The following is a 12439-nucleotide window of genomic DNA, read 5'->3' as shown; positions in this document are numbered from 1 at the left end:
AAAAGTATTATCTATCATGCAAACCAGAACTTGTATGTTATATTAAACAAGTCTTAACAGACTATTATCTACCATTATCAACAGAGTTTCTATATTTCGTTATCCCCGTTACCGGTATTTCCCTTCACAACATTTTGTTCTTTTTCCCTTGCTGGTTCTCTCCTTCATTCTTTTATTCTACTTGATGCCCTTTGCAATTAAAATAACTGCGATAAGTCACATTTTTCTTCTTCTATATGCCATTGTTTCATTGCAATAGTCATGAAAAATCATAATGCAATCATTCCTAATTTAAGATTAACATCTTTGTAAGATCCTCCCCCCCCCTTTCATAGAGCGCCTACCGGGAAAAGAGACAGAACTCAATGACTCTGAAGTAGGTCACTAGTCCAGATGAGGTTCACTTTAGTTTAAGCCAAACACATTAACCTCATAACAATGGGAATGTAGACCTTGCCAGATCCCAGCAGTATAAGGGATCTCCTTCTAGGGCTTGGAAATTATCCACCGGTTTCAGTGACACACGGTATCGGGTCAGGGTCCTGCGGTGCCTGATCAGGGTCCGACAGCACCAGATCATCCGTTAACATAGGAAGAGGAGACCACAAGAGCAGGTAGGGAGGGGATGGGGGAAATGGCGAGGGGTGCAGGTTGTGGGGCTGCAAATGGGCAATCCGGTGCTGCACTATGCCCGGTTGGGTCCCCAGTGCAATGGATAGCCCATTTGCGGCAAAGGAGCAGGAGGAGACGGGAGCAGGACCAGGTGGGGAGGTGACGGGGGGTGGCGGGCTGGGGATAAGGGGCAGGCAGTGGGGGTGGAGGGTTTAGTTCCCCCTTCCTCCAGCCACAGACCAGATTTTTTTTAAAAATGAGCCAGTTCGAGATGCAGTTATCAAGCCCCCTCGGTGTTTTTTTTTTTTTAATTAACAAAGGGCCAATGCAACACATTGAGGATGAGAAATGCTGGAGTATATTAGACACCTATGTTACAACTGGCTCCTGTCCTTTCATGGCCATCCAGTGGTTCCCTTTCTTCCTGGAGGCTTCTTTCCAGAAAGTCACGCTGATGGAGTTGGGCTCAAGGTACCTTTGCCAACTTTCTCCAATGACACATCCTTATAACGAGCTTAGACAGAAGAATAGATAACTTTCTGGGTTCCAGTCGGCAAAACCTTCTGGCTTCTAGCAGTTGACAAGTGGATGTCAAGTGACCTATTCAAATACCCGCATTATTTAACTAGTATAACAAAGTTTAAGTGGAGAAATGTTCTCACAGCTTTACAATGCAAGTCTATGAGTTCTGCAGACGTTGAGGGGGGATTGCCATGGAGGAGAGTTTCAACCGATGCAGATGAAGACCTAATCCATTATTGACTTGTCTGTCTAATTTATAAAGACTTGAGTAATTCTGTTCAAAGATTTAAGTCTCGCTTTTAATAGATCTGATGCAAATATGGTGGTGGTCTTTTAGACCAGATGGGTGGGGTATAAATAAAATAAATAAAATAAAATAAAATAAATATGATAAATTTTCTATGGAGTGATAAGAATTGATGCTTTTGAATTTTGGTGCTGAAGGAGACTCTTGAGACTCCCCTAGACTGCAAGGAGATCAAACCTATCCATTCTGAAGGAAATCACCCCTGAGTGCTCACTAGATCCTGAAGCTGAGGCTCCAAGACTTTGGCTATCTCATGAGAAGAGAAGACTCCCTGGAAAAGCCCCTGATGTTGGGAAAGTGTGAAGGCAAGAGGAGAAGGGGACAATAGAGGATGAGATGGTTGGACAATGTCACCAAAGTGACCAACATCAATTTGACCCAACTCTGGTAGGCAGTAGAAGACAGGAAGGCCTGGCGTGCTGTGGTCCATGGGGTCACGAAGAGTCGGACATGACTGAACGACTAAACAAACAAACAAACAAAATACATAATATATTCCTGAAAAGGTAGCCTGTTTTGCTTTAGGGTAACATTTTTATGGAAGAAGTTTTGTAGTGATGATGATCAAGTTTTATTGAATGAATTGTGCCCATTTATTTTGGATGGTTTTTAGTTGAACAATGTATTTGATTATTTTATATTATTTGAACTTTTTGATGGTGGCTGCAGCTAATCAAATAAACCTGTCCAACTAACAAAACGGACGCAGGTGATGGAATACCTGGGAAATCCACTTCTGTTGAAAGTAGACAATACTAGACTTGATGGATGAAAGTGAGTCCGAATTGCAATCAGTCGTTTCCATAAATCTTCATTATGGTATATAGATGATACATAAAATCTTTACACGCAAACTTTCCATTTCCAGTGAAGGTGTTGCTGTCTGGGAATGGTGGGAATTGTAGTTCAAAACCTACACAGGACATCTGGTTGGGCAAGACTGCATTAAACATGTGGGTTTCTCTTTAGGTACTCACCAGAATGCTCTAGATTAGTGCTTTACAGATGTTCTTGGACTAAAACTCCCAGAAATCCTGGCCAGCACACCTAGTGGTGAAGGCTTCTGGGAGTTTTAGTCCAAGAACATCTGGGGTCCCGTGATTGGGAACTACTGCCCTAGATGAACTTCATTAATTTCCTCTTTTAGAAAAACTATTCTCTTGAGAGATTCCACGTTCACCTCTACCTTTATGCCAATTTCTTCCAGCTTGTGGGTCCCTCTTCCCATTCAGGCTGACAATAAGCCCTGGGTTGAATTGGGGAAGTTGCAGGATCTTTTCCTGCTTCACTCTCCAAGGATTTTCCCTTTGGGATCCTGCTGAAATCTCAGACACTGTTTAATTGACGAGATTTCATTTGCACAAAATATTGACAGTTTTTTTCAGAGCCAGAAAGATCAGACAGCAGACACAAAGAAGCACCTTTGTGAGATGTGCACATTGGGATTAAACTGGTTTCTTAATAATATATTTGTTCTTCTAGTGAGGAGAAGAAGAAACAGAACAACAAATATATTATTAGGAAACCAGTTTAGTCCCAAGGTGTACATCCCACAAGGGTGCTTCTTTGTGTCTGCTGTCTAATCATTTTGGCTCTGGACACCCCCCCCCCCCAAGGATTGACCACATACTGATATCAGCAAGACCACGTATTGGCATCAGCAAGACTCGCGATCAGAGAAAAGTGGAGGAATTTGCTGAAGCGCTTGAAGAAACCCTTCCAGGCCCAGCTGATGCAAATGCACCTGAATGATGGAAACATTTCAAGAACGCTGTTTATAACACCGCCTTGTCCACATTTGGCAAGAAGACCAAAAAGATGGCCGACTGGTTCGAAGCCCATTCAGAGGAGTTGATTCCAGCCATCGGGGATAAGAGGAGAGCTCTAGCAGCATACAGATAGCAGCAGACATCAAGGGAATGTATGACGGTATCAAGCAGGGTTTAGGTCCAATATACAAGAAATCTGCTCCCTTGAAGTCTGTTACAGGCGTGATCATCCAGGACCGAGCACAGCACATGGAACGCTGGGTGCAGCACTGCTCTGAGCTATATTCCAGAGAGAAAATAGCAACTGAAGAGCATTAAATAACATTGAGTGCCTGCCTGTCTTGGAAGAGCTGGACAGTGAACCAACTTTAGCAGAAATAAAAGCGGCCTTGGATTCCCTCACATCCGGCAAAGCAGCTGGGAAGGATAACATCCCTGCTGAAGTGCTGAAGTGCTGTAAAGAGATCATCACCACCAAGCTGTATGAAGCCTTTTGTCTTTGCTGGAGGGAAAGTGGAGTACCACAGGACATGAAGGATGCAAACATCGTCACATTGTATAAGAACAAAGGAGACAGGGGCAACTGCAAGAACTACCGTGGCATCTCTCTTTTCAGCGTTGTAGGGAAGGTGCTTGCCCGTGTTGTGCTGAAGAGGCTCCAGGTGCCTGCAGACAGAGTCTATCCAGAATCACAGTGTGGATTTCAAGCTAATAGATCCACCACCGACAAGGTATCCTCCTTCAGACAGTTGCAGGAGAAATGCATGGAACAACAACAGCCAGTGGCCTTCACAGATCTCACAAAGGCCTTTGACTTGGTCAGCAGGGACGGCCTTTTTAAAATACTTCCCAAGATTGGATGTCCACCTCAACTCCTTATCATGTCCTTTCATAAGGAAACGAAAGGAACTGTAGTTTTTGATGGCTCAACACCAGATCCCTTTGACATCCTAAACAGAGTGAAACAGGGCTGTGTTCTCATGCCGACCCTGTTTGGGATCTTTTTTGCAGTCATGCTGAAGCAGGCCTTTGGAACTGCAACAGAAGGTGTCTATCTCTGGACTAGATCAGATGGAAAGCTCTTTAATCTCTCTAGATTGAGAGTGAAAACCAAAGGCCATTTCTAAATTTTCATGTGTGTATCTGAATGTATTGCTTCAATGTATTGCTTACAAGTTATATACTATCCAGAATTATAAGATAATTTACTTATTCCTTCACCGATGATGTAGCCATTCTTGCCTGCTCTGCTGAAGAACTCGAAAAACTCATGAATAATTTTAGCAAGGCCTGCCAAGACTTTGGACTAACAATCAGACTGTTGAAAATACAAGTAATGGGCCAGGGTGTGGACTCACCTCCCTCTATCACTATCTCCACGCAAGAATTGGAGGTTGGAGGTTGTTCATGACTTTGTCTGTGACACACTCTCTCTAGACGTCGAGCTGGATAAATGCATTGGCAAAGCAGCTACCATGTTCTCTCACAAAGAGAATATGGCTTAATAAGAAGCTGATGGCATATACCAAGATCCAAGTCTATAGAGCCTGTGTCCTGAGCACACTCCTGTACTGCAGTGAGTCCTGGACCTTTTGTGCCGGCAGGAGAGGAAGCTGAACACGTTCCATACATGTTCTGATGCATTTTTGGTATCACTTGGCAGGACAAAATTCTAATTAGAGTAGTCTTCGAATGAGCTGGAATTTTTAGCATATATACATTACTGAAACAGTGAAGTCTACATTGGCTTGGGCATGTCGTGAGAATGGCTGATGGATTCCAAAAGATTTCCTGCATGAAGAATGAGTGCAGGGAAAGCACACCAGAGGGAGACCACGGCTATGATACAAGGATATCTGCAAGTGGGATCTGAAGGGCTTAGGAATGGATCTCAACAGATGGGAAATCTTGACATCTGAGCGTTCAGCCTGGAGGCAGGCGGTGCATCACGGCCTCTCCCAATTTTAAGAGACCATTGTCCAGCAGGCTGAGGCAAAGAGGCAGTCCTGAAAGCAGCAACACCAGGCAGCTAGACAGGGGACAGATTGTATTTGTCTTCCGTGAGGAAGGGATTGTCACTCTCAAATTGGCCTTCTCAGCCGCACTAGATGCTGTTCCAAGTCCTCCATACCATAGTCTCGCGAGACTGAAGGATGCCTAATCTGTTTATTCCTATGTATCAAGTGCATAGGAGAAAATAACATCCAGGAAGGATGGGTTGCCTACATTTTATTTAAGTTCGAAAACTGCTGAGTGAATTGCAGGGAACTTTCCATCTACCTGGGCAATAAGACATAGACACAAAAATTCATTGCAAAATTATTTATGTACTAAAGTGGAAAAAGCATCAGAAAACAAGTTATCGTGACTGCTGAGTTTGACGACACTGGAAAAAGATTTCTGGAGTCTAATGAAAGCTGATTCCGGAAGATGTGCACAAAGGAGAAAGTGGTTGCAGGTGGAGAGGCTGTTCACTGCTCAGCTTCCTCAGCATCTCCAAGTGGGGGGAATCACTTGTCAAGGACACTGTAATTATAGAAGGAAAACCATTATAGAACCTGCTTGGATTCCTCTAATTATACAAGGAAGGATACAGACTACCACAAGTACCTTAGTTGACCTGGTCTACTCTAAACAATTGTGTAGAGCAATGGGATAGAGCAGCTACAGGGCCAGAATTGGTCCAGTGAGTTGATGGTTCAGATTGGCATACCTGGGAGACTTAATAATTTAATAACAGTTTCCATCTTTGAGTCTTCCAACTATCTTGTCAGGCTATGTGCGTCTAATTAAACCAAAACCCAAGCAAACACTGTGGCACCTGTAGGCAAGCTTGGTTTATATTTAGTTGTTTGTTTTTGCTATGTTTTATTTTAAGTGTTGGTGCAAATTGATAGGGTGACTTCTCTGACAAAGGCTGTCTGTTTTGGAGAAGGGAAGAGCTCAGCATCCTCACAATGATGAGGTGAATAAAGGGAAATGTTATCTAAAATTTAAAACAGGAAGGAAGGAAGGAAGAAAACATTTCAATGCTCTGGCATCGCTGAGCTGTTTTTTTTTTTTTGGAAGAAGTTGGGTGGGATTTTTTTTTTTTTAAACAAACCATTTATACCAGTTTCGATCACCAGAAATCCATCACCCGCACATGGGAAAGTAAGAGAAAGGAGTGATGAATGGATGGCGGGAAGTGGTGATTATTTTGAGTTATGAATCATAATGTATTTTGCAAAATTACTGTTCAGACTTTTCATGTTCCGTGTTCTGCCACAATGCAATGCCTTTCCATGATATCTTACTGTAGGGTTTTTCTACAGGTCTATAAACGTTTCCCAGAAATATAATAGTCTGAAGCTTGAGTGGGGAAGATGCCCAGAGAAGCTCTGTCTAGCTTGTCTGCAAAGGAGACTTGGTCTGTTCCCATTGGCACATTCCCCCTCTTTCGATCCTCCTGAACCACATCAGGGGACAATGAAAACATCTCTTTCCTTCTCTGCATCCTGGCATCCGCTTAACACATCCAGCAACCCTGCCTGGCCTTCATTCCTAGCTGAGGAATTGAGGACTCATTCCATAATTGGGGGATTTCCGAGACAGTTCAGTTGAGGTTTCGGCTGCTTCACCCCAAAACCTTCAGCACTGTCTCACTGTGTTGCACAGGTTTCCGGACAGAGGCAACATTGGGTGTATCTCCTAGCCTGCCTTTCCCTCTTGCTCTGGCTAAGGGACTTCTCTGGACTGCAAAGGATTAAAGGATTTGCAGAGGCAAGACGGGAAAGGAAGGAGGGAAAGGGGGCTGTGGCCAGGAATGCGATTCGCATCATAACCAACATAAATGGTGAACGTACGAATCAATTCACAGCCCCTGTTTGAACACTGATAGCAATTTCAGAAGGCATGCAGGCTGTCCATCAAATGGCGGCAAATCGAAATCATTCTGATTGAGCTCCCCAAGGTAGTTGCACCTTTTATCTTACCTTTGGCAGCATTTCTGGTACCAATTGCACCTCCCAATAATTCTGGTCCCAGGAGGACAGACGATGGAATAACATGCAGCACCACGATGACCTTCACATTCTGCATAGCTGTTGACAGCTTCAGTGACTCCTGTGGGTAAGACCTGAGGTGAAATCTGATATACTGAGCTGGGAAAGGAGGGTTTGGGTGAAAGAAGCTGTAAATTCAGTAGTAGAGGAAGATCAGAAGTCTCCTTTTTAAACATCTATATGTTTCCTCCTAAGGACTAGCATCCTTGATGGCACCTCCTCATAGTTCATACTGCCACTATGTCCTGGGAAACCTATCCTTGGATTGCTCTAATTATTTAAGATACTTGAAAAGCTCATTTCCAAAATACAGGAGGTATATTAGAATCACCCCTGCCATTAGAATCACCCCTTTCAGCATTTATGCAATTCTCTCATGGTGTGCTATTTCTAACCTATAGCTCAGCCCTTAGAGAGCTCAGGGTGAGAAATAGCCACTTATCCAAAGCTCTCCGGATTCACATCTGGGTCTCTCATTGCCAACCCAAGAAGCCTGCAGTCAACCCTCTACTGCACCCGGGACCTCCCGGTTCACTGCATAAGGAGATATAAAGAACGGGCTACTCTTTGGGGAGTTCAAAAACTGTAGCCAAAACCACAACACGCTGCTTGTAGGGTGTTGTCGGGTTGTCATTTTTTTTTTTTTTTGCCTAAGCAAAAGCCGATAAAGATTAAGAAGCTTTTGGTTGCCTCCTGCGCTGGAGATCTAAGGTTCAAGCCACTTATCAATCCCTCCCTGGATGCAACCTTGATCTGTCCACAAGATTCCCCAGATCAGCCATTCTCAAACTTGGTTTTAGCTACAGCCAGAAACAGGACGTGAACGAAATATAACCTGAATAAGGATGGTATAGGTTGCATCATGAACCTTATAAGATAGTCTGTGGAGAATTGTTTCCAGTCTGCGGCCCCCTCCAAGTGGTCCAGGGGCACCCCAGGGGGGCTTATGTACCTCCCCCAGGTGAGGGTGGCCACCAAAGATGCCCCTCAAGTAGGGACCGAAGAATATCTGTTCTCAATGAAGAATACCTGCTGCTTACCTGGGCCCTGCAGGAGTCCGAGAAGGAGAACGGCACACAGAAGATAAAGGAACTTCATCTTTGGTTCAGTTTGGGATCCACTGTTGCTGCTGGGAGGGATCAGACCCCTATAAGTATAATAATATCAAGATTGCATAATAATGGATTCCTGGATGTAACAGATTTGTCACAGATTGCTTCTATTTGCTGTCCTTCACCCTTTTTTCGCATTAATCATTAAACTACTAGGGCTGCTTGGATAAAGACGCCGGATGGTGATCAGCTTCCAAACCCTAAGTATCCTTTTAATAGCTCGGTGGGTTCATGCATCTGGCTGTGGAGCCAGAGGTTGGGAGTTCGATTCCCCCACTGGGCCTCCGTGACAGGGACTGGACTCCATGATCCGTGGGGCCCCTTCCAGCTCTGCCCTTCAGGCCAGTAGTTAAGGTGGCCACTAGTTTTCCTCCTCTTTTTTTAACAGAGGGTAATGTTCCAGATGAAAACCCTTTAATATCCCTCTTGATGCATCTTCTTTCATCCAAAGTCTGATTGAAAGCTCCAAATTGAGAAATAGGGACACTGGAGACCCTGACTTTGCCCTTCTAAACTTAGTTGTGCCTGGACATCCGACTTGGCTGGTGCCACAATCCATTTGATCATGGACTTCCTCACTTGCATAAGATGTGCTACAAATCTGATGAAATGGTAAAAACAATTCCTAATTTTACATTTGTATTTGTAATTTAGACTATGTGTGTCAGTGTCTGACCTCCAGTGTATCCACTACAATTAACACAGCTTGGTCTTGCATTTGGCCAACTAGTGCAAGGGTCTCCCCTGGTATAATTGAATATATTGAAAGAATATGTGTGGAATGAGATGGGATTGGAACAGTTGGGTTTGCACGTTCCCCCCATTGAGCACATGATGTGAAAGCAAAGGTAGGTTTCTCCCACCTGGGAAGGAAGATACGGAAGAGGCACAAGATAACGGTCCAACACAAACAGACAGAAAGCAGTACCACTGCCCTTCGGTGCCTGTTACTCCAGGTAACCTCCAGGTGCCTTGAACTCCAAGCCGAATTGGAAAACCTGAGGGAGTGGCCTTCTAGCCGAAGGGGAGATCATTTTCGCCTGGGGTTTTGGGAACTGTAGTTCCGCCCCTTGGGATAGTCCCAACCTGGGACACGTGGTCTAGATGGGCATGATTGGAATTGTACATCCAAGGAGGCACCTGGTTGAAGAGCTCTGCCCAGCTAACCAATGACACTGCGGGAGACTGTAGCCGAACAGACCTCCAGGATGTCAGGGCACAAAACGACGGGAGTTGTTAAAAACATCTGGAGGGCAACCGGTTAGGGAAGACTGCATGAAACACATGAGCATTTTTCTAAGTCCACGAAAGCATGCCCTTAATCAGTGGTCCAGCCTTGGATTCCCAGGTGTTCTTCAACTGCAACTCCCAGAAATCCTGGGAAGCGCAGCTAGGGGTGAAGGCTTCTGGGACTTCTCGTCCGTGAACATCTGGGGATATGAAGTGGGGAACCTCAGCCCTGATTGAGCCCTGTTACTTTCTTCCTTCAGTAAAAATGCCCTCTTGAGAGACTCCCCTTTCACCTCTACCTTTGTGTCAAGCTATTCCGGCTTGTGGGTCCCTGTTCCCAGCCATCCTGGTAAAATGCCCTGCTTGATCTTGTGAGGTGTTTAACAACCACTTTTTTCCACTTCACTCTACAAAGATTTTCCCCTTTGAGTTTCTGGAAGGTCATTATCTGTTCTGTAATCTCGGACAGTCTATCTGTTTAAACTAGATATCCTTTGCCCAATATATTGATTTTTTTTTCTACAGCCAACAAGATTGCACACAACCCCCAAGGAACTGCCCACAGATCAAGGATGTGGATGTTGGAATTAAACGGGTTCCTTAAAGATGTTTTTGTTCTTCCCAGTTCCTCTCAGAGCTAAAGCATCTCTTTAACCTTAAATATGTCATCCAGATGAGTGGGGTCTTTGTCCTTATTTTTGGGCTATTTGTTGTCAATTCGCAAGATCTAATCCACGCGACAGAGTGAGCTCCCATTGCTTGTCCCAGCTCCCGCCAACCTAGCGGTTCGAAAGCATGCAAATGCAAGTAGATAAATAGGGACCACCTCGGTGGGAAGGTAACAGCGTTCCGTGTCTAAGTCGCGCTGGCCATGTGACCACGGAAGATTGTCTTCGGACAAAACGCTGGCTCTATGGCTTGGAAACGGGGATGAGCATCGCCCCCTAGAGTCGAACATGACTGGACAAAAATTGTCAAGGGGAACCTTTACCTTTACCTTTGTTGTCAATTCAGTCCCCACAAAAATATTTTGGCCTTCAGTTCCCATCAGTCCCATCCAGCTGAGCCTGGGGTCAACGATTATGGGAACTGGAGTCCAAGACCGCTGGAGGACTAGAGGCTCCACACCCCGTCAACCAGATTTTGATAGGATTGGTGAGCATGATTGGTGTCGATGGTTGGGAGGAGAAGATTCCACTTCGAGACCCCCTCCCTCAACATCCTGGTGGACATATGGCCTTTGGACTCAGATCCTCTTTCTACCTCATGAACTATGGGCTCCTTCACACACCACAATACATTTCTCCCCACCCCACATGGTTCCTGGTGCCGAAGAAGTGTGGCTGTACTAGCAATTGTAGGCATACTGGTTAAAAATAAAGGACCCTCTCCCACTACTGTAAATACGCAGCTGATTTCATTGGTAATGTTAGCACGTGATGCCAATTTAGGCTTTGGAAACATGGGATACTTCTGTGAGTGCACAAAGCTAAGAAAGAGGCTATTTACTGACGAGAGGGGAACACACAGTCTGGAGGAACCAGGGAGGGAGGTCCCAAAGGAAGAGAGGGAAAAGAACACTCCTCAGAGAGGTGGGGCTCTCCTTGAATTCAAGGGCGGGATGGGATACAAACCCCAACCCCAACCGGTCAATGGCTGCAAATTTAAGAAATCAAGGTTGACACACAAATCTCTGAATGGTTTAGGACCTCACTTCCTGGCAGAGTATCTCTCCCTCAGAGCTACCACCCATCCCACCCACACTTTCCGGTCCAGGACGTTGCAGGCGGCCAGCCTGAGGGAGGCCCAGAAGTCAACAACTAAGAACTGGGCCTTCTCCGTGGTGGCCACCTCATCGTGGAATTCACTACTAGCAGAGGTACCTCCACCCTCCACCCTCCTGGAGTTTAGAAAACAAATAAAGGCATGCCTTTTTGGCCAGGCCTTTCACAAGCTGCTTCCTACAATATTATGTAAGCATTTGATAGTTGATAGCTGTCTGCTGTCTGCTGAGTGTTCTTATCACACTCTTTCTTTGGTTGGTGACAGTTGTTTTGTTTTTTGCTGTTGACTTGTTTGGCTGGTTGCTATGTATGAATCTAGTAATTTTAAGCAAGTAAATGCGTTTTATTCTTACTCCTATCGATTCGCCACACGGTTCTTTCGAACTCTATAACTCTATGAATTTTTGATTCTCATTATACTTATGTTCTTTTTTTTTCATTCCACCCACCCTACCCAACAATTCATATTTTCCTCCAAGGATATTCCTTCCATTCCTGGAACATCTGGGTTGCCTCCGGGTTGCATCTTTATCCTCTGTTACTTTCCCCTTTGGAATTACCATGGGCAGTTGGAGGTGATGGGAAAAGGACACAAGGACCCATGTTCCACTTTGGTGCAGTACACTTCCTCCAAGAGGATAAGCAGTCTTGCATCTTCAGGACACAGGGACTGCGAGACATGCTACTTTCCAAAGTCTCCCTTCTTGACAGTCCTCTCCTCTTTGCCACGTGCCCAACGTTAGAAGCATGTTTCCTGTACTCCTTCTGGGAATTCCCCCTTTAATTTCCTTATTTATCAAGTAGAAATGCCCTTGTCAAGGATTAGGTCGCATCAACAGAGATGCAACGTCCAGATCCGGGAACTAAAAGTACCATTCTTTTTAGCTTGGGCAGAGCTTGGCTCAAATACTCCATCCATGTCTGGGAACCATTGTTTGAAAAGGATGTGGACAAGGGGGAAGATGTCCAGAGGGGAATCAACAGGAGTGTAAAAGGTTTGGAAATCAAGGCCTGTGAGGAGCAGCTGAGGGATTCAAATTACAGGAAAGGAAGTCTTCCC

At 44.9% G+C, this 12439-nt stretch overlaps 1 long non-coding RNA gene across 1 annotated transcript; it reads right to left on the bottom strand.

Moving 5' to 3' along the window:
- Positions 1–5517: 5517 nt before the first annotated feature.
- LOC110071509 (uncharacterized) lies at positions 5518–8430 on the bottom strand. Its single transcript, XR_002299223.3, has 3 exons — positions 8294–8430; positions 7185–7314; positions 5518–5736 (listed from the first exon to the last, which is right to left on the bottom strand). It is a non-coding gene; the product is annotated as an uncharacterized LOC110071509 (long non-coding RNA).
- Between the last annotated feature and the right edge of the window lie 4009 nt (positions 8431–12439).

This window comes from Pogona vitticeps, chromosome 1 (assembly GCF_051106095.1).
Source record: "Pogona vitticeps strain Pit_001003342236 chromosome 1, PviZW2.1, whole genome shotgun sequence".
Taxonomy (NCBI): Eukaryota; Metazoa; Chordata; class Lepidosauria; order Squamata; family Agamidae; genus Pogona; species Pogona vitticeps.
This window is presented reverse-complemented; position numbering and strand designations above follow the sequence as displayed.